Source organism: Syngnathus floridae, chromosome 2 (genome assembly GCF_059516105.1).
Source record: "Syngnathus floridae isolate MCC-2025c chromosome 2, RoL_Sflo_1.0, whole genome shotgun sequence".
Lineage (NCBI taxonomy): Eukaryota > Metazoa > Chordata > Actinopteri > Syngnathiformes > Syngnathidae > Syngnathus > Syngnathus floridae.
Window position 1 is genome coordinate 10,587,015 of NC_142414.1, and position 25,486 is coordinate 10,612,500.

Below are 25,486 nucleotides of genomic sequence, written 5' to 3' on the forward strand. Positions count from 1 at the left end.
ATCCACAGGTCCAATGTGTGCCAGGTGCAGATAGAAAGAGAAGAATTGGTGAAGCATTTGAAACGTGCAATTTGCCATATAAGGTCAACCTGACCCTGAACTGTCCAAAGTAGAACTCATGCTGTGAACAGGGAGATTGTGTCCTTTGTCACTTGGTGAAACATGCACATAACCACAAACTGTTTTAGAAAAGTGTTTGGCTTCAGTGCATCGTTAATTAGGATCAACAAGGCTCTTGCACTACGGATGGAAGACAGTGTTGTTTCTTTTAGATTCTATCGATAGGGCCAAAGGACTGAAACCATAGCAGAAAATGTATGTTGTGACCAAATCAACCAACCTCCATATTTGTATTTAAATTAGTCAATTGTGTGCACAGTTAATGATTTTGTCAATGTGTGACCATAGAAAAGAAATTCTACATCTAAATTGGAAAACTGTTTTTGACTGTAAAAAACTTTTTTTATGGTCACGCGTTGACAAAACCAAGGTATTGTTTTTCTAAGGTAACAATAATTTTAGCCTAAAAACAAGATGACCGCTATTTAATATACTTTAGTAGAAGAGTGGATGAGTGGATAGTTTCTCCTTGTATTCAGGGAAAGGGAAAAAAAAAAATATATATATATATATATATTTGTATTTTTTATTTTATTTTTTGACCAAGATGTTAGCTTGTTGGCCACAACATCACTCAACCGAGACAGACACTATTCACACAGTTCCTTGCATGTATCATCATGGTTGAGAGAAGAATGTAAATGACCGTATTGTTTATGTGATTTGTTTCAAGTCTCCTAGTCTACATGTGGGCTTCCGTGTGGACATGAATGAACCGAAAACAATGCCAGTGGACAGCGGTAAAAGCCATTGTCATGTCTTCCTTCTCAAGAGTCGTTTTAACCCTCTAAAGTCTAAACAGTACACAAACTAGTTGTCCGTGTTATAATATGGCTGACAGATCGTGGGCGTTGTCCAGACTGATTATGAAAGCAAGCTAATGTAGCTTTGTTAATGTTCATTAACGAACTTCATGCAAAACTGACCAACTAGTAAAATGTAAGCTTGATCCGACCCAAAAATATATAGATGAAAAATTAGGAAAAATTGGGGTGGTGTGCTACATTAAAAAACAAAATTAGCTTTGAATGTAAGTCAATTTACTTTATGAGGGTTTTGCTAAATTTTCTTCCCTTTTCGCATTATTTTCCACTCATCTACCCATGTTGATGGTTTTTAGAGATTTGTGTTGCCAAAAAGTCAGACAAAAAGTAAAAATAAGCACAGTTAATCCTTTGACGCTTGGTGAGGCACTCTTGTGTATTATGTCAACAAGACAACTTTTGTAATAAGTGTTACAAAAAGCCAAATAAAAACAAAAAAACATGCCCAGAGTTAATCCTCTGATGTTTGCTGAACTGATTTCCAGGGAGGTCTTGTGTGACATCATACTACATGACAGCATCCTTAACTCGAAGCAACTGAAGTCAGCAAGAGACCCAAGTTTGTACTAGTTTTATACAATTTTGTAAAGTATCAGCTTTTAAGAGGCACAAGTCATTAGAGACTAGAGCATGGACACAATATTTGTATCATGGTAAGCAGGTGTCACACATCAGTTCAGGACTGATAAGCGCCAGTGAGGCTTTAATCTGACAGCCAAGGTCATGTTTTACAACTAAAATGAATACTTTGTGCTTTGGATGCGCACTGACCAAACACTATCACAAAAAAAAAAATAGATGTCACTTGTGCTTGTACAAATATGTGTATGTTGCTCCTGTGCAGAGATGAGCTGCCTGTCACTCAGCAGGTATCTAGCCATGGAGGTCACACCCCGATAGTTGCCGGAAGAGATTACTGTGGTGTGTGTGCATGCGCTTGTGTGTGTCTACGTGTTAAAAATAGCGCAGAAAAAGCAGATTATGCATTGTGATACCAGATTGGGTTCACGTCGTCGACTGTGTTTGCATACAGGGGTGTCATGCACGGCCTTGCAGGTTGAGTTTTAATCCCCCCGCACACTGAATCCTTGCTGGCTGATTTGGCACTTTTTCAGAGTATTAGGCTACCAGGCGAGGAAGCTTTGTTTACCTAACAGGAGAGGAAGCTTTGTTTACCTAACAGGAAAGTCATCATGTTTTTATGAGAAGAAAAAAAAAAAAAGAGTCGAACTCTATGTTAGTCTCTTTTCTGCTCCTCATCTCTTGTGTAAGTAGTCTTTTACCTTGGTTTACATGAGTGGCATTGAAGCTCCATTAATCCCTGTGACAGGAATGTGATAGTGTACAATAAAGTTCTTCATGATGAGATGAGACATAAAGTTTGCTGGAGAGAAAAAAAAGGGCCTTGAAGCGAAGGTAATATGGTGAAAATAAAATGCCCAAACCCTTACTGCTTTAACATAACCAAAACAAAATGTAATAAATAGAGTAAAATGTTTTTGTTTTTTATTGTCAGTTGTGTTGATTGTTTTGAAGAGTGCGTCACAGATTTGCACATATTTTACCTGGATTATTTGTCAAATTTTACTACAAAAATAACATTTGTAACGGTGTGTAGTATAATAATCATAATTATTGTTCATTTCATGCCAGCAGTTAGCTAAATGCAGACAGCAAATTAACAGCAAAGGAAATTAACAAAATTGAATATATATGTATTAAAATAAATATGAAAAGCTTGCTTTGATCAATGCTCTCTCAAATAATAATAAATTAAGCGTGAAAAAAATTCATATACATTATTAACCCTGCATTTTCTAACTAAGCTTGCAGGGTTTATTCCCCATTAAGTTGACGATACCAGTTTGGTTTGCCAAAACTCTTTGTGCTAATTGTGCCTTTTTTGCAAAAAGCCATTTTCTGTTAGAGTGCACAAATCCATTACAGAGCTCCTCTTACCTCATATAATGGAGATTGAATTAATGTGAAGGCTAAAAACATGTGGCCCGGGACTACAGAAGATATGATTGATCATCTTATTGCCGGGTATTCATCCATCTTGACGCCGTTAATCGATACCATTACTTCTTCTGGATCTCATTGTGGCCTACTAACCATCCAAACTCCAAAATAATGTAAAAGGAGGGATTAGTTTCACATTCTTACAAAATAGAAAAGAAAAACATTTTGAAAACATTGTTTCACAATTAAACACACACAGACACAGCCTTAAGGAAATTAGCTTAAGTGAAAAGCTTCCTAACGTTAACCTGGTCCTTCTTTGGCTATATGTGACAACGTCAGTGTTTCCACTCATGCACCTTTCATCATCTTTAGGTTTCTCCCTCTCAGTCGTATCTCCTCCTCCATTAGACCTTATCTGTGCTTCCACATTCCCTTCTTTATTTTCCATCTTATTAATTATGCTGCTTCTTACCTATACAGAGGGATCGAGAGAGGCCCCCGTGCCATGCTCGGCAGGGACCATTTCCTTTTCTGGTCCTCTCATGTCCTGCCCTATTGACATTGACACCTATTCAGCGTTGTGGGGGGGCTCGAAGCACAATTCCCCAGTCCCCGGGACGGCCCGACTCAGCGATAAAACTCCCCAGGCACCCCTCCTTTATACTGCCTGGACCGGTGCTCCCATGCTAGCCAATACGTATAAATACAGAAAAGGGAATATGAGGGAAAGTGCAGCATAGAAATAATTCACACTCACGCTTCCCAAGCTGCCTTATCAGCCGACTGCATGATTCGCAAGCACTCGTCTCAACCCCCCCCCCCCACCTCCACCTCCTGTTTACTTCATTTCTACCTACGCCGCTTCGAGCACTTCTCTTCCATTTAACACACTGACAAAATGTGATATTATTTGTTAATGTTAGTCTTAGATTCAAGTCCTCAGCACTGTGACGGTATTACAAAGAATGCTTCAAAAATTGTGTAGCACAAACACAACCAGACTTGCAGAGGAGAACTGTACATGTGTGAAATCCTAAAGCAGTATTCTTTGCACTTATTGCGGCGTGCAGTACATGTGAGCATAGCTGGAACGCGTGAAAATGATTTACAACCGTACATAAATTTAATTTGTGTGATCGCAATAGCACAACAGGTGTAAAAATTTTTTTTTCCAAAAACACTTTTTCAATTATATCAAGCCCCACAAAAACAAAATGAATATTTTCTATTCTAATTTCACTTTAAATTTGATATGAGTGGTATTTAGTAGAAAAGTGCCACAGTTGGGGAATTATAGATTATTCAAAATAACTTCAAGTAAAGCAGCTGTTAGGTCACTCATTTTTAAGCATTGCATTAAGGAATGTCCTACTTATGGTTAATGTCCTATATCCTTAAAAATATGTTTCTGCTACATGAAACGTTTTACAGATGTTTCCATTATGCAATTCTAATGCGTTCATCGATATATTTCACATAATGAGTCAAAATATTAGCAATACCTGTCACTGGTAATTTTGAAATGGCTTGACAAACTTAAAAGATAAAAGTTCCGAGAGGTCACGGTTGCACTTGTCACAGCAAGTTGTTTCATCGGGGTCAAGCACTGCCGACAGTAGCCGCTCGAGGTTGTGTGTGTGTGTGTGCGTGCGTGCGTGCGTGTGTGTGTCATGGTCTAAATGCGATAACCTCAACACCCAATGCCTCACCCTATCTGCACATTGATCCCAACACATACACACACATATGCACAAACACACACAATATGTGATGTTAATGAACCTAATCTCCAGAATCACCAGGTCTATGGGCCGGGAAATTAACGAGAGCAGGTTAAACACACACACGGTGCATTCACTGACACCCCTTTCAAACAGCGTGTGTGTGCATGCGTGTGTGTGTGTGTGTGTGTATGTGTGTGTGTGTTTGGGTGAAATTGGTTTTCCTCAGGATTAAAGGATTAAAAAGGCTGTTAGTTCCTCAAAGTGCTCCAAATACCCCCCTCAATATTCATTACAGGGGATACAAAAGGAAGAGAGGAGCTCATAATGGTTCCAACCTTCTAATCATTTCAAGCAGGGTCGCTCCAGATCTCTCACAAACCGCTACACACACTCTTTTATTATCATTAGCTGCACTATTAGCATGCGATAAGCACTGTCTTTAAATCGCAACAATGCAGATTCCTTGTTAGAGATCACTGTGGAACCAGAGTTCGAAAATGACTGCCATATCATTTTTGCCACCTACTGTTTTAAGAGTCACTTCCTGTCTCCTCCTGTGTTCAAAGCCAATTGCACCAATACCGACGGGACCAGTAGCTATAAATATTGTTATGGGGCGGAAGGGGCGGGGGGTAATAAATCCATATCTGTGTGTGCTATCACAGCCAGGAGGCAGTTTAAGTTTTATGAAAAAGAAAGGGGGCGGGGGTATTAATTGAAAGTGATTGAGCATTTCTCACTGTGCCCTTTTTCACCCAGCAGGTCGCCACTTTTTCCCTGACAGCAATGGAGGTACTGGTTTGCATTGTGCGTGCGTACAACTGTTGGAAGCCTAATAAGGTTGCTATTTTGTGTGTGTGGCGGGAGGGGGTTCTTTATTATTTTAACGGTCACCGACCTTGAGTTGAGCAGCAAAGCAGTGGATGAGGAAAAGATTGTGGCAAGCTCAAAAAGCAAATCAAAGCTACAACAAATCACACTAACTTGATTGAGTCTGCATTTTGTGATTATTATATTGGGTACATTAAATACTATAAAAAGACACTGGCTGTTTTAGCTATGCATATTTTCTTAAATGGATAATTAAACTGACATTTCTTGTCTTATTTTGAGTTACATTTTACATCTTGAAAAGTGATTACCTGTTTGTGGTCAAAGTATAACATTTGCCTCACGTGAAATAAAAATAAATTAAGACTCATTACAGGATGAAATGATGAACAGGTCATCACCAAACACTCCCCCAGCATATTCAACGGTGGCTTTACTGTGCAGGGGAATACAAACTGCACATTTGGGGGGAAAACACCCCATCAGCAGGAGATGGAAAACTATTATGCACATCATTTATCTTGCCTGTTGGCACCCACCCCTGCACCACTTCAATCATGACTTACTGCGAGTGCGGAAACACACTCACAAAATCAAAGATTGGAATCCTAATTGGGGAAAGGATTCAAGACAAAAAATGCTCTGTTCTCACAATTGAAGGGTTTAGGCTAAAGATGGTAACTTGTGGCTCCCACACTCAAAATGTAAAGGTCACTCTGGTGAGCGCGACGACTGAAAAGCTGCCTTAGCGAGTATTTTGACGTTGTATTTACCGTATCTGCTCTTCCTCTCATTTGGATCTATAGCCTCCATCTTTATTTATTTTTTCTATTTAGGTTAGCTTAATAAAGCGCACCAAGCATCCAATTAAGTTACCAGACAATCAATTCTGCTGCCCTCTGCTCATAAATTGCTCAGGAATGTGATCATTAACCTATTATTCCTGCCACTATGCTGTTTCTCATCGATTATCTATTTAGTCAGATGATGTGCATAGGCGGACTATTGTTGGGTCCGAGAAAATCTACTTTTCCATTCGGGTTTTTTTTTTTCAACATCATTTCTCTTGTTGTCTGTGGTTAAGGATCACTGCCTGGACCCCCTCGGCTAATGCATCCCGAAGGTTGTATGGATGTCAGTCTGATGACATTCCCATATGCTTGCAGAGTTTCCTTATCATTTTAAACCCTTGGGAGGAGCTCTTTTAATTTTGAGGAATAAAGTTGCTCTTTTTCTTCAAAGAAAAATTCCATTGGAATCCATTTATTTAAAAGCCTAGTTTAAGGGGGTTGCACAAAATATTCCAAAGAAATTTACACACTAAGTAAAATGTAAAACTTATTCCATCATGCACCTTAAAATGTGAGTAAACTGATATTTGTCAGAGAAGCAAACGGTGAGTTTTCAATGTTTTTTCTTTGTCTGAAGTTATCTGTGCATCTCCGGGAGAGGAGCCTCTGAAGAGTCCCCTCTGAGAGCTGCCAATGACTTTGTTCTCTGTGATGTGCATCTGCTGCTTTGATAATCCAGTGATTTCACTTTCGCGGGGGGATTCTGGGAGCGCAAACATGCAACGACACACAAACTCCTGGACTGTGACTGCAGCCATTGTTCCTCCCAAACAATGTCTTCACTTTGATGCTTGTGACGCTTGGCCGGTCGAGGGGAGGTTTTTGCAATCTGTGCACCCAATTCCCCCGTGCTTTTTTTTCTTTTTTCACCCCGTTCCTCCTGTGGCCTTAGAGATATACATACCTAAGATATAAAAATCAAAAAGGCATCCTCCACACCTTCAGTTTTATATTTGTGAAAGTGACAAGGCGATAGTCAAAAGTGCAGCAAGCACGACAAAGTGAATTCAAGAGGTCACGAGATATGATGACATCATTGCTAAGCGTTTACGTTTTTTTATTTCGCCAAAATATTACATGGGACTTCTTCAGTGCCTTTAAAAGCCGCGCCAAAATCTTAGTTGGGGCTTTATTGTCCTGCAGCAGTGGCAACATGCCTTTTACACTCTTGATTGACAGGTTCAATCCTCCAATGTGCTTTGGCACAAAAGGCAACAAGCTGATAGGAAATTGGCTTTTGTCCCCGCCTCTGAGCTACTTAACCTGCCTTGATTTCTCATTTATTAAAACAGTACTTACACACTGTGAACACATATGTACCACCATGGTGTAATTAGTACCACTGACTCATTAGGAGAACAATTAATGTTTACATTCTTATTGAATTTTGAAGCAGCCGTAGTTTGTCATATTTATTTATTCATTATTTTATTAGATGTAATTTTTTTCTCTTTGATGGAGAAATCAAGAAATAGTAGCATAGGCTACAATGAAAATTCTATTTCATAACATAGATAGGGAATGTTTAATTATTCATTATTAATAAATATATTTTTAATGCATTTAACATTTTGAAAAAGAGACAGCGTGTCTTTGAGCGACAATATCTAACCCTAAGTAAATGAAAATAAATCCCTGCCAGCACTAGCTTGAGGCCTTTCACTCCTCTCCAGTTTTCTCGTGAAGACAATATAACAGTGGCTCTCCGCCCCCTACTGGTGAAAGGTGACGAGTGGCCAGTGGATGCAGTTGTGATAGAAGATGCAGCAAGGCTTGTAGTTATATAGCGGTGTACGCTCTCAAACTGCTACAGGGCCAAAAGCCTGCAGCGTGCAAGCCTAATGAGGATTTTAGTTGCCCTCTATATTGGGCAAACATTTTATGTTAAGAGTTTATTTCACAGCAATATATATAACTTGCCAAACAGATATTGGAACATACAGAAGAAAAGTGAAGGCGGTATCATTTTAATAACGTTATTAGCGCATTTGGAAGAATTCATCAATCACTTTGAAGGGAATTATCCTCCATTGTCCAGCATAAATATTCTACTCCTCCTCTACCAGACGAATAAATAATGGGAACACATTAAAAGGTGACGTGAAAGTGGCAATTGCATGGGAATATTTACCCAAAGAAAGAGTAGATAATAAGATGAAGAGAAACCAAAATGAGAAAAGCCACCCTACTCTAATGAATGAAAATGTAAGACAGATATGGGGTCAGAAATAAAAAAGGTAGTTGTCCTCATGTGCAGGGAGACAAAACACGGGGGGGGGGCAGTGAGACGTGACACAACATATTACACTGGAACCTCGAGTGAAGAGGAGAGAAGACATCAGGGTCTATTACTTGACTCAAGGGTGCAGGGAGGGAGGTGATGGTGAGGAGGAAAAGTGGGCAAATTAAACAGAAAAATTCTGTCCGGCATTTCCAGTACCTTTAATCAACGGGGAATTACGCACATACTGTGTGCCACTTCATTTCTTAAGCACTGTCTCCCAAAATCAAACCGCAAAGCCTGAAAATGCAAGATTAAAATGATCTAGCTGGAAATGAAAGTCAAAAGGGGTAAGAAATATTTAGCCAATGTTTCATAAAGAAGTATAGCATTACAAGATGTGTAAAATCTTATTCATACCCCCCTCCCAATAATTTCAAATCGAGGATGGGGGCTTTCACATTGATTAGACATTTTCCAGTAACTAGGCAGTACCCAGGTGCCCAGGTAAAATTAAAAAAAAAAAGAAATTATCGTTGATTTAAAGCGCATTTCTTACACAACCTAACTCGCGCTTCACATACTGAAATTGAAAATATAACATTTAAAAGCAGGTACAAATAAACGGTTGAAGAGATTCAAAAGCAAAATAAAGAAAAATGATAAAAATATGTACAAAGCACGAAAACGTGATTTTAAAAAATACTTTGAATGACCTTATTTGAGGCGCGGGGGAAAAATATTGTCTTTCCTCTGGATTTAAATGCATTTACATGCTGTCGGTATATTTTGAACCTTTATTCTTTCATATCATTCACTCTGATCATAAATGATACCAGCAAATCGAGGGATTGTATTACAAACAAGTCCAGAAAAAAAAAGACCTTTTGTGGCTGAGGTTTTTTTTCTTTCTTATTCAGATTTTTACTGCAATCGGGTCACCGATGTTAAGAAAATGTGGTCATTTGAGGTGATACCGGTCTGAGTCAGAAGTGTCTTGCTCACCGTGTCCACGAACGGAGAGGTCAGACTGTTTTCGTCGCGGCATGCAAGCGGGAGGGTAAACAAATCCGGTTTTAATAAGAGCGTGTAGCTCGTAATCCTCGCCTATCAGCAGGTGAGGGCCAACATATGGGCCGAGGCCACGACCAAGGGACACACACACAGCAGCTGTGACTTGTTTTCCAAGGCAAGACGGATTCAACAAGAGCACTGCGGTGCAGTCGGGAGCCGGGCCAAGGCAAGAAGAGGGAAGAAAGGTGCAAGTAGCCAAGAAGAAAGAGAGCATTGATGCTTAAGACAATTTCTTGGGGTTGCCCTATTAGACACAAAGCATTCTAAATGAACCATATTTCACTGAGCGGAAGCGCTGCAGCTCACCTAATTTCCCAGTTTGTTGTGTTGAACACAATACGTTTGACTAGTTCATGGTTACTTTGCTCTTGTGTGTTTTATGGGGAAAGGATGCGCTCAGTGAGAGGAGAAAAAAAATCAATTTCCACCCCTGACTGACTCAGTTGCACACATCCATGCATTAACACACACGCACACGTTGTCTTTATACTTTGGTTTGAAAAGAATGTAGGGAATTCATGTTGTGTTAAATGTGAAGTGTTAGCCAAACGACTAGGATTGTGGTGAGTATGCAAAAAAGCGAAAAGGGCTAGATTCTGCTGTCTCCTGCCATTCTGTGTAGACTGCCAGCAATGACTTCCCTCTGCTTCTCTATTTTCCTTACCATGTTTTCCCATGATTCATCCCTCCTTTCTCTTTCTCTGGCCACCCTCTCTTAGCCCCCCCCCCCCCCCCCCTCCTCCTGCCGCCTGCCTCACCACCATCGCAACCCATTTCTGCCTCTTATGAAGTGTGAAAAATGATCGCTCGCAGGATGAAGTGGACAGAATTTGCCGGCGTAATGGCCTGACAAAATGAATCGTGGCCTTCCTCGCCATCCATCACCACTCCGAGGCGACCGTGGTTAAGATCTGTGAAGGTGCTGGCTTATTGATTACTAGTTGTAACTACAAAGTGTCTGATTCAGTGTTTGTGGCACGGCAAGAGAGGGGGTGAGGGGGGGTGGCGGGGGTGGCTGCTGGGTGGAAAGGAATACGTGCTCAGAAATCCTTTTTTGATAGATTTTAAATGGTGAAATATTGATTTCTGTCTGGTCCAAGGCCTAGCCCGAGTAGACCATATTTGTTGGAGTGTTATGCCGGACACTTGCTTCTGCTGGTCACCATCAGTCATCCTGACACCTGGAAAAATGAAGGAGGAAAGAAAGGAAAGAACAAGTAGTGGAAGAGAGAAGAATTGAGAAGAGAGGTAGATAAATAAATGGACTGGACAAAAGGCTCACCTTCATTCAGTGGCACCGGAGCTCTCGAAAGTGAATATTCTGTTTGCAGCAACATTTCCATAGTTACAATAACAAGTCAAGGCAACACTGTAGAATATGATCATATTCAAATACTGTAACTAGAAATGACAACTTTCAATATTTATATTTTGTTGTATCAATACTCTACTTAAGAGATAATATCAATACATCATGATATCGATATTTTGTCCTGACCCTAGCGATGATTAGACCACGCAAATGTAATGAATAATCACACACAGGTAACATTCATCTACATTAAAGACCTTGGCGACATACCTGCTGAGCCGCACTAATTTAAGGCGGTTTGTTGCCCTAATAAGCATGAATTCATCCCACTTTTAATTCTCATCTATGGTAAGAAACTGTGCAGTTTTCTCAGCACCTGTCACAGGCCCATGAGACACTTTGGGGGAAATGCTTACCTAAACACATTCCTTTATTCGATAGCTAAATTTGCAGACAGATACAGGTAAAATATGGAGGAGTCATCTACCCCTTAACTGGTTCCACATTGCTGCATTGTCTAATTGCAAGGCATTCACATCAGTCTGGAAATCTGCTGAATTAACATACTGTTAAAATTCTCAGACAGCAAGAGATTAAATGCAAATGACACACTGTGTGGTCTCAATGCACATTTCCATTCCAGTGAGTTAAGATTAACAATTTGGGATCTGGCCGTGCAATGTTTTTTTTTTTTTTTATCTGGCTGTCCACAGCTTGACTGTTTAATTTCTTGAAATCTGTGGATAACTCACTCTTGGATCAAACACACAGTGCCAGCAAAGCTTGCTGATGTGCAAATACAGTGAAAACCGCCATTTATGGAGGAAATGGGCCGAGCAAAATTTCAACCCCCTGAAAAACTCTGCGGTGATTTTTTTTTTTTGGGATGACTTTCAGCACAAATTGCTATAACCCAAAATTGACTGGTAGTATTGTAATGTGTTTCCTGTCTTGGTTTTACACATTTTTTTGTCACCTCGTGTCTGAAAACAGTGAGCGCCATCTAAAATCATGTGCACAGCACTGCTCTTGTCCACTTCAACCAATGAAAATAGAAAAAAGATCGGCAAAAATAGTTTGATATTTATTAGATGTAATCTCTCATGATGAGAAAACAGTATCACCTCCACAAAATCAGAAATATTATGCAGTTTTTTAAGCATTGTTAGACTCCATCAGCAGACAGGCAGGCTTCCTCCCAGACTACTCTAGCTAACCTTATGAATTGAAATTTAATTTATACTGACCAATGAACACTTCAGTTTACGCAAAGCCTCTCGAGATGCATTGTGTTCATATCTTTGGGACGTATCAAAGAAATTAAATCTAGCATGAATGGAAGTGCTTGTAAGCAGCTCATTTCCTCAATGCTCTCCTTCTTCCAATATCCTTGTGATATTTTCAGAGGTTGAAGAAGGGAATAAGTAGAGATGTGCTCAGAAATGTTGATCTCTGTCATGGTGCATAATGTTATGTAAAAATGCTTGAATGGTGATAATGCTGACTAGAAAGGGTGGTTTGGGGAGTAGTTAATCATTTACTGATTTCTCCAAAATTATTAAATTGAAAATGCAAGCTTATATAATTTTTCTGATCAGATAATACAAAGAGAGTTTTTGAGTGAAAATGAGCCACACCATCCAGATGATCCTTTATCCCTCCGACTGAATTCCAAGTGTGTGACACACTTACAGGTCCCGCCCTCAGATGTTTGTAATTGGCTGGCTTCAGCTAACGTGCTTACGTGTTTTGCAACAAGATGTTTTGAAAAATATATTGCCTCATTATTTTAGTATTCTGTAATTTTAAGCACCGACAGTTAGCATTGTCATGGGCTGGTACATCAAAAATTATTGATACAGACCACCGAGAGACATTATGAGCAAGTGTAGCATTATTATTTCTTCAAAATTCTTGTTGGATGGAGTCTTGTCATTTCACCAACCTCCATCGGGATAAAACCCCTGTATAGCGCAATGTAATGTTTGGGTCCTGAGCAACACTGAAATTAGTCTGAGAGCAGGTGGGGACCGCCACCCATGCATCTTCCATATGTAACGCACACACAAATGCAGCATGGAAGAAGCTCAGGCCTGCTGGGAGGTCTGAGGTCTGGCCCTCACATTCCTCAGACAAGTGTCTCGCACCTGCTTTGCCTCAGTCAGCTTTTACTGGCCAACACACACATTCTAAGTCCCTTGACTTTATAGTCACTCAGATGAAGCACATTTTGAAGTCAACTACCAAAAACTTGAAATGATCTTTAATGTGCGTGAATGTGTATGAATATTTATATTTAAAACCTAATAATACATTGGCCTTTTACATATGTTGTTTCTATCTATTCAAATGTCTGTTAGACTTATGAAAGCAGCGTCATGATTTTAGTCTTAAAGAGGAGCACAAACCACCTTTGGCCAACAAAATTCTCATATTGTAGGACGTACAGAAGGAAACACTTTTAGCAGCCCACGCGTGACAGGTGCACATGTCACTAGTTCAACCTGGATAGAGCAGAGCATTTGGTCTCACTCTGACAAAGCCAAACCTTGTGTGTGTGTGTGTGTGTGTGTGTGTGTGTGTGTGTGTGTGTGTGTGTGTGTGTGTGTGTGTGTGTGTGTGTGTATGTGTGTGTGTGTGTGTGTGTGTGTGTGTGTGTGTGTGTGTGTGCGTGTGTGTGTGTGTGTGTGTGTGTGTGTGTGTGTGTGCTCAGACACAACTCATATTGTTTTCTTCAGTTAAGATAGGGATAAAAAAAAAAAGAAAAGCGGATTTGCAGAGCTGTCTGGCACTGGAGCACATGGATGCATGACTGACTTGTCCTAATGGAGTTTTCAGTTTTGGATTTACAGTACACTTGTGCCGCTCTGTGAGGAGCAGCCACCATACATGAGTGCAATCTGTCTGTTGCAACAGAGTGCTGATCATCTCGTGCAACTGTTGCTAAGTAGTGCTTGCTTGGTGTCCAAACCTCAAGCCATTCTTCTTCATGCCGTAATTCTCACAGTGTCATCACGGGGAAACTTGAGGTTACCACACCGCAGATGGAAGCCAATAGACTTAAAATTAGAGTATACTTATCTTTTTCATCCTTTTGCAGCTTTTAATTGCACTTGCAAAGCATTCAAAATGTTCATTTTCCACACTTCCTGCTGGAGCTCTTGTATGAGCCACAAAAAGCAAGCTTCTTGAGGTTATCCCTGGATATGAGAAGATGTTTACTCAGCAACAACACGACCCATGCATTAAACATCCCGAGCAGGAAGGGCTAGGAATTCAACAGCAACGTGTAAACTAGTACTGAACGGGTTTCGTGTGTGTCGGATCGCTGGAGCGCCATCACAACTGTGGAACTGCGTGCAGCTGCCCCCCGAATGCTGGCTCCAACAAACGACCCATTTCACAGCTCACAAATCACCGCCACTCCGAACTATGAGAACCGATCCGTTCCTTCTTTTGGAAAAAGACTTGCTCACATGTGATTGTAATATATCTATCAGTTCTTCCAGCACAAACATTGCTGGTTATTTCTCCGTCTCATCATCATGTCACTTCACTTTGACTGGCAACCGATGAATGGCAGCATTGTACATGCTGTTAACAAGCTATATGATGCAACCGTGCTGAAAAGAAAAAAAAAAAAAAAAGATTGTTCCTCTGCCACTGCAATCCGGTCACGTCTCGTCATGTGCTTAGTTTTGCCAAAGCGAGAAGGGATATGCTCAGTCCAGCCTGTGTGTGAGCAAGCCGTGTGCCAGTTTGGATCCAGACCTCCTGCATTACTTCTTCATTTTGCCGGGGCTGTCAGGGAGCGGTCGCACTGGCCAGAAAGTCTGTTCATCATCAACTGTTGGCAGAACATGCAGCTTGTGAATGCAGCCTGGAAAACTGATTCCCTTAATCCACTTGGATTTGATGGCACACTAAGCCTATTAGACCACAGAGCTGTGGCAAATCATGCAATGAGTGTTGAAATACAAGCAGCGGGAGGCTGAATAGCAAAGAGCTAGTTTGCGATCGGGATGGACAATCCAAGAACACTTGATTGACGATTGGGAAAATGAATCACAAATTCTTTTCTTTCTGTTATTGTTCTTTTTTGTCAGATTACGCTTTTTCAACCTCCGTGCATGACGGCACAATGAAAAAATTATGGAAAAAAAGAAAGATCAAGTCAACTGATGGATGACCGGCCGGCCGGACGGACAAACGGATGGATGGATGGATGGATTGTGATTAAAGAACGACTCGCACATAAAAAGGCACGGGAGCACGAACAAGGGGGCGTTTGAATTAAGGAGCATTAACAACAGTGAAGTTCAGAGACGCAAAATATTCCATAGCCATGGCCATGTGGAAAAAAATCCCTACCTTCTGGCATTTAAAACTTCTTCATCTAATCTTTGAAAATAAAAAAAGCACTCTTTCAGGTGACATATATGTTTTGCATTTGTTATCATAAGATAATTTAGCAGTTACTATTGTTTTGTTTTATTTGCAGGAGCGGTTGTCTGTTCAGTCCTGATTTTGCTGTCAACTTAGAACAAAGCTGTGTCAAATATTTTTTTCATTTTAGCGCTATTAAAGTTAATAAAAGACAGAAACTATTATGTGTGCAGTTTTTTTGGCCATGTCATCAAAACAGGAATTACGCAATTGAGAACAAAAAAACAATAATAATTTGTACTGAAGTAAGTTTTACTCTGAACTTTTTGACCTTCACTTCACAAATAAAGGAGCAGAAGCTGTACTTACTATTTTTGAGCCGAGTATTTTGTCTACTCAAGTATCTTTACTTCTACTGAAATCCAGAGTGTGATTAACCAACCTTGCCACCCCAAAAATGCACTGCAAATTTAAAATCCCAAACGAATTAACAAGATGTATACGAAACATCTTTCTTCATTCATCTGCCACGAGTCTGCTTCACAGGTATAAAAGTAGTTGATACACAAAAAAAAAAAATCTGACATTGAGGGTGCCTCAGCTGCTTTACAACATGCTGTTGTCGATTGAAAACCATCTTTTACCTAATTACACATGACCATAAGCGTTCTTTATTATTAAAAAAATCAGCTGAATCACCATTACTAGTCCTGAAAATATTTGTACACTGAAGGAAAACTTAGATGGCTCATTTCTTTATTGCCTGCAATGTGTTACTTGTATTTATCTGTGGAATTTCTTGTGTAGTTATCGCGACGGGAAGAAAGAGAGGACAGAAAGAGAGAGCAGGCTCAAGGTTCCTCCATATAATTACAAAGATAGCACGGTCTTACTGGAGGAGCCGAGAAGCCATCCCTTGATACTGTCGAAAGACTGTTCTATCAGCCCGGGAATGGCATCATTGCTTGTAAATTAATTTGGGGTTCCTGTCACTCGGGCCCTTCTGCCCTCTTATCACTAGCAGTGTAATATGGGAAGCTGAGAGGCTAGGGAGATATTGCTGAGGGCACTAAAGGAGGAGGAGGTAGGTTCGGGTGTGGGGATGTGTTAGCTGAAGGCCAAAGGGATGGGGGTGGGGGGGTGTATAAAAGATGGGAGCCCGATAAGGTGAAAGGCAGAAGCATGGATGAAACAAGCAAGGCAAGTGGGGTCCTTGCTGGTTGTCAACACCAGATTTCAAAGAGCGGCAAACTCAGTCGGTGATAAGTGAATATGGCCTGGCGTCCTATTTAGGCCCGTGCTTCTACTCTAACACACACACACACCACACACACATGCACACACAAACGATTCATCTCTCTGACTGGCCTCCACACCAACGGCCTTCACCTATCACCACTATTTGTCTGCGTATCACAGCCCACGGATAAATCATCTCTGGAGGGTCCTTATTTAATTCCGCCCCCCATTTCCAAAAGGTCCAGCCTGCTCATGATCACATGTGGGCGACACATACACCTCTGACCTCCTCTGTTGTGTCTAATTAACCCCTCACACACTACATTTAGCCTCAATTCCCTAATGGTGATAAATGACAGGGAGTCGTGATGATGCATTCAGACGGACGCTGACTAAGTGCAGGGATGGCACATGCTGGGGTGCATCTTTTTGTCGTCCTACATCCTGAGGAGCCCTTATATCTGACTGTGTTCCTAATAACACAAAGTGGATTAGAGCAAAAACAATGAACATTTTCAATTAATAGAGATGTGTTATGTCGAAGAAGGCTTTATTTCTCTCATTTTCAAACTGTCACGTTGAAGGCAACTGCTGAGGGAAACGTCTGAGTCGCTAAAGGAAAATTAAAGGGGAAAAACAGCTCAATATGAGACAGAGTTTATGCAAATAGCTTTGCATAAAAGCGTTGAAAGACAAAAAGAAATCATCAAATTTGTGTCTGGCAACAACGACAAACATTTCAAAATACTCTTTTCCACTCAAAAATGTGCATGTTTCCAGTAGTCTATATAGAGTAGAAACAACACAAGCTCTCCATTTTATTTGCTTTCCATTTACTGTGTAAATTCAGACACAATAATGGAAAACAAGTTTTGAAAGCGCCTCATATTGAGGTATCTGGCAGAGGTCCAAAATGAAAAAAAAAAAAAAAACCTTGCAACAACAGAGGGTAATTTAAGCAAAAGACAATAGGACATGCATCATCTATTGAAGCCAATTCTGCTTGGATTCCTGCTTGAGAAATTGGTTCATGTCCAAGTATCTGTGGCGGAAAGAGAGAACGGTAACAATGGTGACTATGAACTGCCGCCCAATTATTTTTTCCAGACTTCCACCTCTATAGGCAAAAGAAAAATAAGGTGTGCATTTGAATTTCAATAGGTTCGAATCTGTTATAGCCTATTATTGAAAACTAATTAAAAAAGGCAGTGAGTAAAACAAAACAATGAATGTCTAGGATAGTATAAGTAACATTGTTAGTTGCAGCGGCTTTTCTTTCTCTTTTTCTTTTCTTTAATTTGTTCAATTTGTTTGCTGTTTGCGCCATCTAGTGGATATTTATAGACATACATGCAGTGTCCTCGAGGACTCAGCAAATTAACTTGACATACTATATTCTAGGTTTAGTTTATTATCTCATGTAATGGAATACGTGCTGTTAATTGATAGAATTTCATAGGGATATTTTTATTTCAGTCATTATGAAAAACTGTTGTAAGCCTCAAATCTAATTGGGGGCTCAACAGAGCCAGTATGAGTATATTTTTCCCATTCGTCTCAGTTGGGTGATCATTGATTTAGTCATGTAAGACACAGATTGATCCCTTTAGTCTCACAGAATCAATCACCTGGACATCATTTGCAAAGACAAGGTTAGAACTGACACAGAAATTTCATCTTAATTAAAGCAGGGACATTTGCTCATTCATTAGTTAAGCGGTCGGGAACATATTGTCACTAACTTTGTGTCATGGATCGGATGGAGTAGAGCGACCAAATGCAGCTTGGATCAGGGTTTATAGAAGAGAACGAACTAACAGAACCGACAAACTGACATGACTTAACAAAACAATAACTGGACTGACTGACCGGGACGCGAGACAAGAAGACGACAGACATCAAGACATGACAACAACAGACGCGACGACATCAATGATCCGAAGGGAAGTGGAGGGCAGACAGGACTTAAATACAAAACAGGTAACAAGAGGCAGGTGACTGTGGTTGCATTGATGGAGGTGACAGGAGGGGAGGGGCGACGCGAACAGAAACCATGGTAACAGATATAATAAAGCAACCGGGGATGAATCGTGACACTCTAGAATAGATTAAAACACGCGAGATTTGTTATTCAATCGAGGGACATTAGGCCTTGCAGTGCATCTGTACGCATGTCATTTGTGGGAAAGGGATTTGTTATACTTAAAAATGCACTTATTATTATTATTATTAGTGCTAGGCGGGGGACACTGACCGGTTGCCAGCCAATCGCAGGGCAGAGACGAACAACCATCCGCAGTCGCAATAGGAGCAATTTGGAATGCTCAATCGGCCTACCAAGTATATTACTTGGGATGTGGGAGGAAACCCCATGCAGGAACGGGGAGAACATGCAAAATCCACACTGGGAGGGCCGGAGGTGAAATCGAACTCGCACCCTCCTAACTGTGAGGCGCCCGTGCTAACCAGTACCCCACCGAGCCACGGATTTAATATGAGTATTTATTTGGTATTTAGTTCTTGTTATTGATATTTACCATTATTAAAGTTTTGTTTCAAAAACCAATGTTCGTGTCTGCACTCAGCAGATACGATCGTTTGCTGTGGCCACACGATGGTGGTATAATACATAATATAATATGGATGAAGACAGCGTGCGGACATTGAAAAAAGATACCCAGCAAAAGATAATGTCGTTCAATGCTAATTAAAGGCTTCATTTGTTTCATTTTCACCATCAAACATAAATATTTTAACTAAACTCAGGAATGCTGGTATAAGTTGCAAATGTTATTAAAAGTTTGATGTGTTATCTTAATTGTCTTAATCTGTGACATTCAGTAGAAATTTGGAGGGCTACCACTGCAAGTAATTTCTCAGGGCAAAGGTCCGGACCTCAAATGTTTTGAATGACGACGCTCCACCCAGTCACCAGAGATGGAGTGATGGTTTTATGCAATGAACGTGAAATTCAGTTTTCATGCAAGGTTAACCAAACATCTGAAAAGTAATCTCTTCATAATGAGCTACCAAAACGTAGAGATGCTGGAGATCGAGCCCAGGACCAACTGCATGCCAAACATGCGCTCTACCACTGAGCTACATCCCCATCTGCCGAAGGGTAAGTGCTTGGTCACCAGCCATCATGGTGATTCTTTGCAATGGTTGAAATCAAAAAATCTATTCAGAATGAGCTACCAAAACTTAGAGATGCTGGGGATCGAGCAGAGCACCTCATGCATGCGCTCTACCACTGAGCTACATCCCCCTCTGCCAAAGAGCAAGCGGTTGGTCCCCGGACGCCATGGCGGTTGACTATTGTTTTTTCCCAAGCTACCATAATCGTTCTATGCAATGCCCAATTCTAAATCCGACAATCTATTCAGATTGAGCTACCAAAACATGTAGATGCTGGGGAACAATCCCAGGACCTCATACATGCTAAGCATGCGCTCTACCACTGAGCTACATCCCCACCTGCCGTTTGACAGTTGTTTTTTCCCCGTCCACCATAACCGTTCTATGCGATGCCCTAAATTAGACAATCTATTCAGATTGAGCTAACAAAACATGGAGATGCTGGGGAATGATCCCAGGACCTCATGCATGCTAAGCATGCGCTCTACCACTGAGCTACATCCCCACCTGCCAATGGACAACAGTTTTTTTTCCCCACCCACCATAATGGTTCTATGCGATGCCCAATTCTAAATAAGACAGTCTATTCAGATTCAGCTACCAAAACATGGAGATGCTGGGGAACGATCCCAGGACATCATGCATGCAAAGCATTCGCTCTACCACTGAGCTACATCCCCATGTGCCACAGAGTAAGCGGTTAGTCCCCAGACGCCATGGCGGTTACTGCGATGCCTAAAAATCTGAAAATCTAGTCAGATTGCGCTACCAAAGTAATGGAGATGCTGGGGAACGATCCCAGGACCTCATGCATGCTAAGCATGCGCTCTACCACTGAGCTACATCCCCACCTGCCGATTGACGATTGTTTTTTCCCCAGCCACCATATTCGTTCTATGCGATGCCCAATTCTAAATCAGACAATCTAGTCAGATTCAGCTACCAAAACTTGTAGATGCTGGGGAACGATCCCAGGACCTCAGGCATGCAAAGCATGCGCTCTACCACTGAGCTACATCCCCAACTGCCACAGAATAAGCGGTTAGTCCCCAGATGCCATGGCGGTTTCTGCGATGCCGAAAAATCAGAAAATCTAGTCAGATTGCGCTACCAAAAGAATGGAGATGCTGGGGAACGATCCCAGGACCTCATGCATGCTAAGCATGCGCTCTACCACTGAGCTACATCCCCACCTGCCGATCGACGATTGTTTTTTCCCCAGCCACCATATTCGTTCTATGCGATGCCAAATTCTAAATCAGACAATCTAGTCAGATTCAGCTACCAAAACTTGTAGATGCTGGGGAACGATCCCTGGACCTCATGCATGCAAAGCATGCGCTCTACCACTGAGCTACATCCCCAACTGCCACAGAATAAGCGGTTAGTCCCCAGATGCCATGGCGGTTTCTGCGATGCCGAAAAAGAAAATCTAGTCAGATTGCGCTACCAAAAGAATGGAGATGCTGGGGAACGATCCCAGGACCTCATGCATGCTAAGCATGCGCTCTACCACTGAGCTACATCCCCACCTGCCGATTAACGATTGTTTTTTCCCCAGCCAACATATTCGTTCTATGCGATGCCCAATTCTAAATAAGACAGTCTATTCAGATTCAGCTACCAAAACATGGAAATGCTGGGGAACGATCCCAGGACATCATGCATGCAAACCATACGCTCTACCACTGAGCTACATCCCCAACTGCCACAGAATAAGCGGTTAGTCCCCAGATGCCATGGCGGTTTCTGCGATGCCGAAAAATCAGAAAATCTAGTCAGATTGCGCTACCAAAAGAATGGAGATGCTGGGGAACGATCCCAGGACCTCATGCATGCTAAGCATGCGCTCTACCACTGAGCTACATCCCCACCTGCCGATTGACGATTGTTTTTTCCCCAGCCACCATATTCGTTCTATGCGATGCCAAATTCTAAATCAGACAATCTAGTCAGATTCAGCTACCAAAACTTGGAGATGCTGGGGAACGATCCCAGGACCTCATGCATGCAAAGCATGCGCTCTACCACTGAGCTACATCCCCAACTGCCACAAAGTAAGCGGTTAGTCCCCAGATGCCATGGCGGTTTCTGCGATGCCGAAAAGCCAGAAAATCTATTCAGATTGCGCTACCAAAAGAATGGAGATGCTGGGGAACGATCCCAGGACCTCATGCATGCTAAGCATGCGCTCTACCACTGAGCTACATCCCCACCTGCAGATTGATGATTGTTTTTTCCCCAGCCACCATATTCATTCTATGTGATTAATTCTAAATCAGACAATCTAGTCAGATTCAGCTACCAAAACTTGGAGATGCTGGGGAACGATCCCAGGACCTCATGCATGCAAGGCATGCGCTCTACCACTGAGCTACATCCCCAACTGCCACAGAATAAGCGGTTAGTCCCCAGATGCCATGGCGGTTTCTGCGATGCCGAAAAGTCAGAAAATCTAGTCAGATTGCACTACCAAAAGAATGGAGATGCTGGGGAACGATCCCAGGACCTCATTCATGCTAAGCATGCGTTCTACCACTGAGCTACATCCCCACCTGCCGATTAACGATTGTTTTTTCCCCAGCCACCATATTCGTTCTATGCGATGCCCAATTCTAAATAAGACAGTCTATTCAGATTCAGCTACCAAAACATGGAAATGCTGGGGAACGATCCCAGGACATCATGCATGCAAAGCATACGCTCTACCACTGAGCTACATCCCCATGTGCCACAGAGTAAGCGGTTAGTCCCCAGACGCCATGGCGGTTACTGCGATGCCTAAAAATCAGAAAATCTAGTCAGATTGCGCTACCAAAGGAATGGAGATGCTGGGGAACGATCCCAGGACCTCATGCATGCTAAGCATGCGCTCTACCACTGAGCTACATCCCCACTTCCCGATTGACGAATGTTTTTTCCCCATCCACCATATTCGTTCTATGCGATGCCCAATTCTAAATCAGACAATCTAGTCAGATTCAGCTACCAAAACTTGGAGATGCTGGGGAACGATCCCAGGACCTCATGCATGCAAAGCATGCGCTCTACCACTGAGCTACATCCCCAACTGCCACAGAATAAGCGGTTAGTCCCCAGATGCCATGGCGGTTTCTGCGATGCCGAAAAATCAGAAAATCTAGTCAGATTGCGCTACCAAAAGAATGGAGATGCTGGGGAACGATCCCAGGACCTCATGCATGCTAAGCATGCGCTCTACCACTGAGCTACATCCCCACCTGCCGATTGACGATTGTTTTTTCCCCAGCCACCATATTCGTTCTATGCGATGCCCAATTCTAAATCAGACAATCTAGTCAGATTCAGCTACCAAAACTTGGAGATGCTGGGGAACGATCCCAGGACCTCATGCATGCAAAGCATGCGCTCTACCACTGAGCTACATCCCCAACTGCCACAGAGTAAGCGGTTAGTCCCCAGATGCCATGGCGGTTTCTGCGATGCCGAAAAGCCAGAAAATCTATTCAGATTGCGCTACCAAAAGAATGGAGATGCTGGGGAACGATCCCAGGACCTCATGCACGCTAAGCATGCGCTCTACCACTGAGCTACATCCCCACCTGCAGATTGATGATTGTTTTTTCCCCAGCCACCATATTCATTCTATGCGATTCTAAATCAGACAATCTAGTCAGATTCAGCTACCAAAACTTGGAGATGCTGGGGAACGATCCCAGGACCTCATGCATGCAAGGCATGCGCTCTACCACTGAGCTACATCCCCAACTGCCACAGAATAAGCGGTTAGTCCCCATATGCCATAGCAGTTTCTGCGATGCCGAAAAGCCAGAAAATCTATTCAGATTGCGCTACCAAAAGAATGGAGATGCTGGGGAACGAGCCCAGGACCTCATGCATGCTAAGCATGCGCTCTACCACTGAGCTACATCCCCACCTGCAGATTGATGATTGTTATTTCCCCAGCCACCATATTCATTCTATGCGATGCCCAATTCTAAATCATACAATCTAGTCAGATTCAGATACCAAAACTTGGAGATGCTGGGGAACGATCCCAGGACCTCATGCATGCAAGGCATGCGCTCTACCACTGAGCTACATCCCCAACTGCCACAGAATAAGCGGTTAGTCCCCAGATGCCATGGCGGTTTCTGCGATGCCGAAAAGTCAGAAAATCTAGTCAGATTGCGCTACCAAAAGAATGGAGATGCTGGGGAACGATCCCAGGACCTCATGCATGCTAAGCATGCGCTCTACCACTGAGCTACATCCCCACCTGCCGATTGACGATTGTTTTTTCCCCAGCCACCATATTCGTTCTATGCGATGCCCAATTCTAAATCAGACAATCTAGTCAGATTCAGCTACCAAAACTTGGAGATGCTGGAGAACGATCCCAGGACCTCATGCATGCAAAGCATGCGCTCTACCACTGAGCTACATCCCCAACTGCCACAGAGTGAGCGGTTAGTCCCCAGATGCCATGGCGGTTTCTGCGATGCCGAAAAGCCAGAAAATCTATTCAGATTGTGCTACCAAAAGAATGGAGATGCTGGGGAACGATCCCAGGACCTCATGCATGCTAAGCATGCGCTCTACCACTGAGCTACATCCCCACCTGCCGATCGACGATTGTCTTTTCCCCAGCCACCATAACCGTTCTATGCGATGCCCTAATTTAGACAATCTATTCAGATTGAGCTACCAAAACATGGAGATGCTCGGGAACGATCCCAGGACCTCATGCATGCTAAGCATGCGCTCTACCACTGAGCTACATCCCCACCTGCCAAAGGGCAATTGTTTTTTCCCCAGCCACCATAATGGTTCTATGCGATGCCCAATTTTAAATAAGACAGTCTATTCAGATTCAGCTACCAAAAGTTGGAGATGCTGGGGAACGATCCCAGGACCTCATGCATGCAAAGCATACGCTCTACCACTGAGCTACATCCCCATCTGCAAAAGAGCAAGTGGTTGGTTCCCAGACGCCATGGCGGTTTCTGCGATGCCTAAAAATCTGAAAATCTAGTCAGATTGCGCTACCAAAAAAATAGAGATGCTGGGGAACAATCCCAGGACCTCATGCATGCTAAGCATGCGCTCTACCACTGAGCTACATCCCCACCTGGTAATGGGCAATTGTTTTTTCCCCAGCCACCATAATGGTTCTATGCGATGCCCAATTCTAAAACAGACAGTCTATTCAGATACCAAAACTTGGAGATGCTCAGGAACGATCCCAGGACCTTATGCATGCAAAGCATGCGCTCTACCACTGAGCTACATCCCCACCTGCCTCCAGACAGCTGTTTTTCCCCAGCCACTATATCGGTTCTATGCAATGCCCAATTCTAAATTAGACTATTCAGATTGAGCTACCAAAACATGGTGATGCTGGGGAACGATCACAGGACCTCATGCATGCATAGCATAGACTCTACCACTGAGCTACATCCCCACCTGCCGATCGATGATTGTTTTTCCCCAGCCACCATATTCGTTCTATGCGATGCCCAATTATAAATCAGACAATCTATTCAGATTGAGCTACCAAAACATGGAGATACTGGGGAAGGATCCCAGGACCTCATGCATGCAAAGCATGCGCTCTACCACTGAGCTATATCCCCAGCTGCCAATTGGCAATTGGTTGTTCCCCGGCCACCATGAGATAGGCTGGTATAGAATGCAATGCATGTGAAAGTCGTTCTAGTATGCGATGCATGTGAAAGTCAGTTTGCATGCATGGGTAACTCAACAACAGACAGGTTATCTATTTAGACCAGGGGTGTCCAAGTCCAGTCCTCGAGGGCCGC

The 25,486-nt window shown here is 42.3% G+C and overlaps 25 non-coding genes across 25 annotated transcripts; all 25 read right to left on the reverse strand.

The window, feature by feature from the left end:
* Window positions 1-20,118: 20,118 nt before the first annotated feature.
* trnaa-agc (transfer RNA alanine (anticodon AGC)) lies at window positions 20,119-20,190 on the reverse strand. The gene has a single exon. It is a non-coding gene; the product is annotated as a tRNA-Ala (tRNA).
* A 103-nt stretch (window positions 20,191-20,293) lies between these two features.
* On the reverse strand, window positions 20,294-20,365 carry trnaa-ugc (transfer RNA alanine (anticodon UGC)). The gene has a single exon. It is a non-coding gene; the product is annotated as a tRNA-Ala (tRNA).
* A 97-nt stretch (window positions 20,366-20,462) lies between these two features.
* Window positions 20,463-20,534, reverse strand: trnaa-agc (transfer RNA alanine (anticodon AGC)). The gene has a single exon. It is a non-coding gene; the product is annotated as a tRNA-Ala (tRNA).
* A 270-nt stretch (window positions 20,535-20,804) lies between these two features.
* Window positions 20,805-20,876, reverse strand: trnaa-agc (transfer RNA alanine (anticodon AGC)). Its single transcript has one exon. It is a non-coding gene; the product is annotated as a tRNA-Ala (tRNA).
* A 267-nt stretch (window positions 20,877-21,143) lies between these two features.
* On the reverse strand, window positions 21,144-21,215 carry trnaa-agc (transfer RNA alanine (anticodon AGC)). Its single transcript has one exon. It is a non-coding gene; the product is annotated as a tRNA-Ala (tRNA).
* Window positions 21,216-21,485: 270 nt separating this feature from the next.
* Window positions 21,486-21,557, reverse strand: trnaa-agc (transfer RNA alanine (anticodon AGC)). Its single transcript has one exon. It is a non-coding gene; the product is annotated as a tRNA-Ala (tRNA).
* Window positions 21,558-21,658: 101 nt separating this feature from the next.
* Window positions 21,659-21,730, reverse strand: trnaa-ugc (transfer RNA alanine (anticodon UGC)). Its single transcript has one exon. It is a non-coding gene; the product is annotated as a tRNA-Ala (tRNA).
* A 97-nt stretch (window positions 21,731-21,827) lies between these two features.
* trnaa-agc (transfer RNA alanine (anticodon AGC)) lies at window positions 21,828-21,899 on the reverse strand. Its single transcript has one exon. It is a non-coding gene; the product is annotated as a tRNA-Ala (tRNA).
* A 98-nt stretch (window positions 21,900-21,997) lies between these two features.
* Window positions 21,998-22,069, reverse strand: trnaa-ugc (transfer RNA alanine (anticodon UGC)). The gene has a single exon. It is a non-coding gene; the product is annotated as a tRNA-Ala (tRNA).
* A 270-nt stretch (window positions 22,070-22,339) lies between these two features.
* trnaa-ugc (transfer RNA alanine (anticodon UGC)) lies at window positions 22,340-22,411 on the reverse strand. Its single transcript has one exon. It is a non-coding gene; the product is annotated as a tRNA-Ala (tRNA).
* Window positions 22,412-22,508: 97 nt separating this feature from the next.
* trnaa-agc (transfer RNA alanine (anticodon AGC)) lies at window positions 22,509-22,580 on the reverse strand. The gene has a single exon. It is a non-coding gene; the product is annotated as a tRNA-Ala (tRNA).
* Window positions 22,581-22,681: 101 nt separating this feature from the next.
* trnaa-ugc (transfer RNA alanine (anticodon UGC)) lies at window positions 22,682-22,753 on the reverse strand. The gene has a single exon. It is a non-coding gene; the product is annotated as a tRNA-Ala (tRNA).
* A 97-nt stretch (window positions 22,754-22,850) lies between these two features.
* Window positions 22,851-22,922, reverse strand: trnaa-agc (transfer RNA alanine (anticodon AGC)). The gene has a single exon. It is a non-coding gene; the product is annotated as a tRNA-Ala (tRNA).
* A 101-nt stretch (window positions 22,923-23,023) lies between these two features.
* trnaa-ugc (transfer RNA alanine (anticodon UGC)) lies at window positions 23,024-23,095 on the reverse strand. Its single transcript has one exon. It is a non-coding gene; the product is annotated as a tRNA-Ala (tRNA).
* Window positions 23,096-23,192: 97 nt separating this feature from the next.
* trnaa-agc (transfer RNA alanine (anticodon AGC)) lies at window positions 23,193-23,264 on the reverse strand. The gene has a single exon. It is a non-coding gene; the product is annotated as a tRNA-Ala (tRNA).
* Window positions 23,265-23,358: 94 nt separating this feature from the next.
* trnaa-ugc (transfer RNA alanine (anticodon UGC)) lies at window positions 23,359-23,430 on the reverse strand. Its single transcript has one exon. It is a non-coding gene; the product is annotated as a tRNA-Ala (tRNA).
* Window positions 23,431-23,527: 97 nt separating this feature from the next.
* trnaa-agc (transfer RNA alanine (anticodon AGC)) lies at window positions 23,528-23,599 on the reverse strand. The gene has a single exon. It is a non-coding gene; the product is annotated as a tRNA-Ala (tRNA).
* A 101-nt stretch (window positions 23,600-23,700) lies between these two features.
* On the reverse strand, window positions 23,701-23,772 carry trnaa-ugc (transfer RNA alanine (anticodon UGC)). Its single transcript has one exon. It is a non-coding gene; the product is annotated as a tRNA-Ala (tRNA).
* Window positions 23,773-23,869: 97 nt separating this feature from the next.
* Window positions 23,870-23,941, reverse strand: trnaa-agc (transfer RNA alanine (anticodon AGC)). The gene has a single exon. It is a non-coding gene; the product is annotated as a tRNA-Ala (tRNA).
* A 101-nt stretch (window positions 23,942-24,042) lies between these two features.
* On the reverse strand, window positions 24,043-24,114 carry trnaa-ugc (transfer RNA alanine (anticodon UGC)). Its single transcript has one exon. It is a non-coding gene; the product is annotated as a tRNA-Ala (tRNA).
* Window positions 24,115-24,211: 97 nt separating this feature from the next.
* On the reverse strand, window positions 24,212-24,283 carry trnaa-agc (transfer RNA alanine (anticodon AGC)). Its single transcript has one exon. It is a non-coding gene; the product is annotated as a tRNA-Ala (tRNA).
* Window positions 24,284-24,379: 96 nt separating this feature from the next.
* On the reverse strand, window positions 24,380-24,451 carry trnaa-agc (transfer RNA alanine (anticodon AGC)). Its single transcript has one exon. It is a non-coding gene; the product is annotated as a tRNA-Ala (tRNA).
* Window positions 24,452-24,552: 101 nt separating this feature from the next.
* Window positions 24,553-24,624, reverse strand: trnaa-ugc (transfer RNA alanine (anticodon UGC)). Its single transcript has one exon. It is a non-coding gene; the product is annotated as a tRNA-Ala (tRNA).
* A 97-nt stretch (window positions 24,625-24,721) lies between these two features.
* On the reverse strand, window positions 24,722-24,793 carry trnaa-agc (transfer RNA alanine (anticodon AGC)). Its single transcript has one exon. It is a non-coding gene; the product is annotated as a tRNA-Ala (tRNA).
* A 435-nt stretch (window positions 24,794-25,228) lies between these two features.
* On the reverse strand, window positions 25,229-25,300 carry trnaa-ugc (transfer RNA alanine (anticodon UGC)). The gene has a single exon. It is a non-coding gene; the product is annotated as a tRNA-Ala (tRNA).
* Window positions 25,301-25,486: the final 186 nt, after the last annotated feature.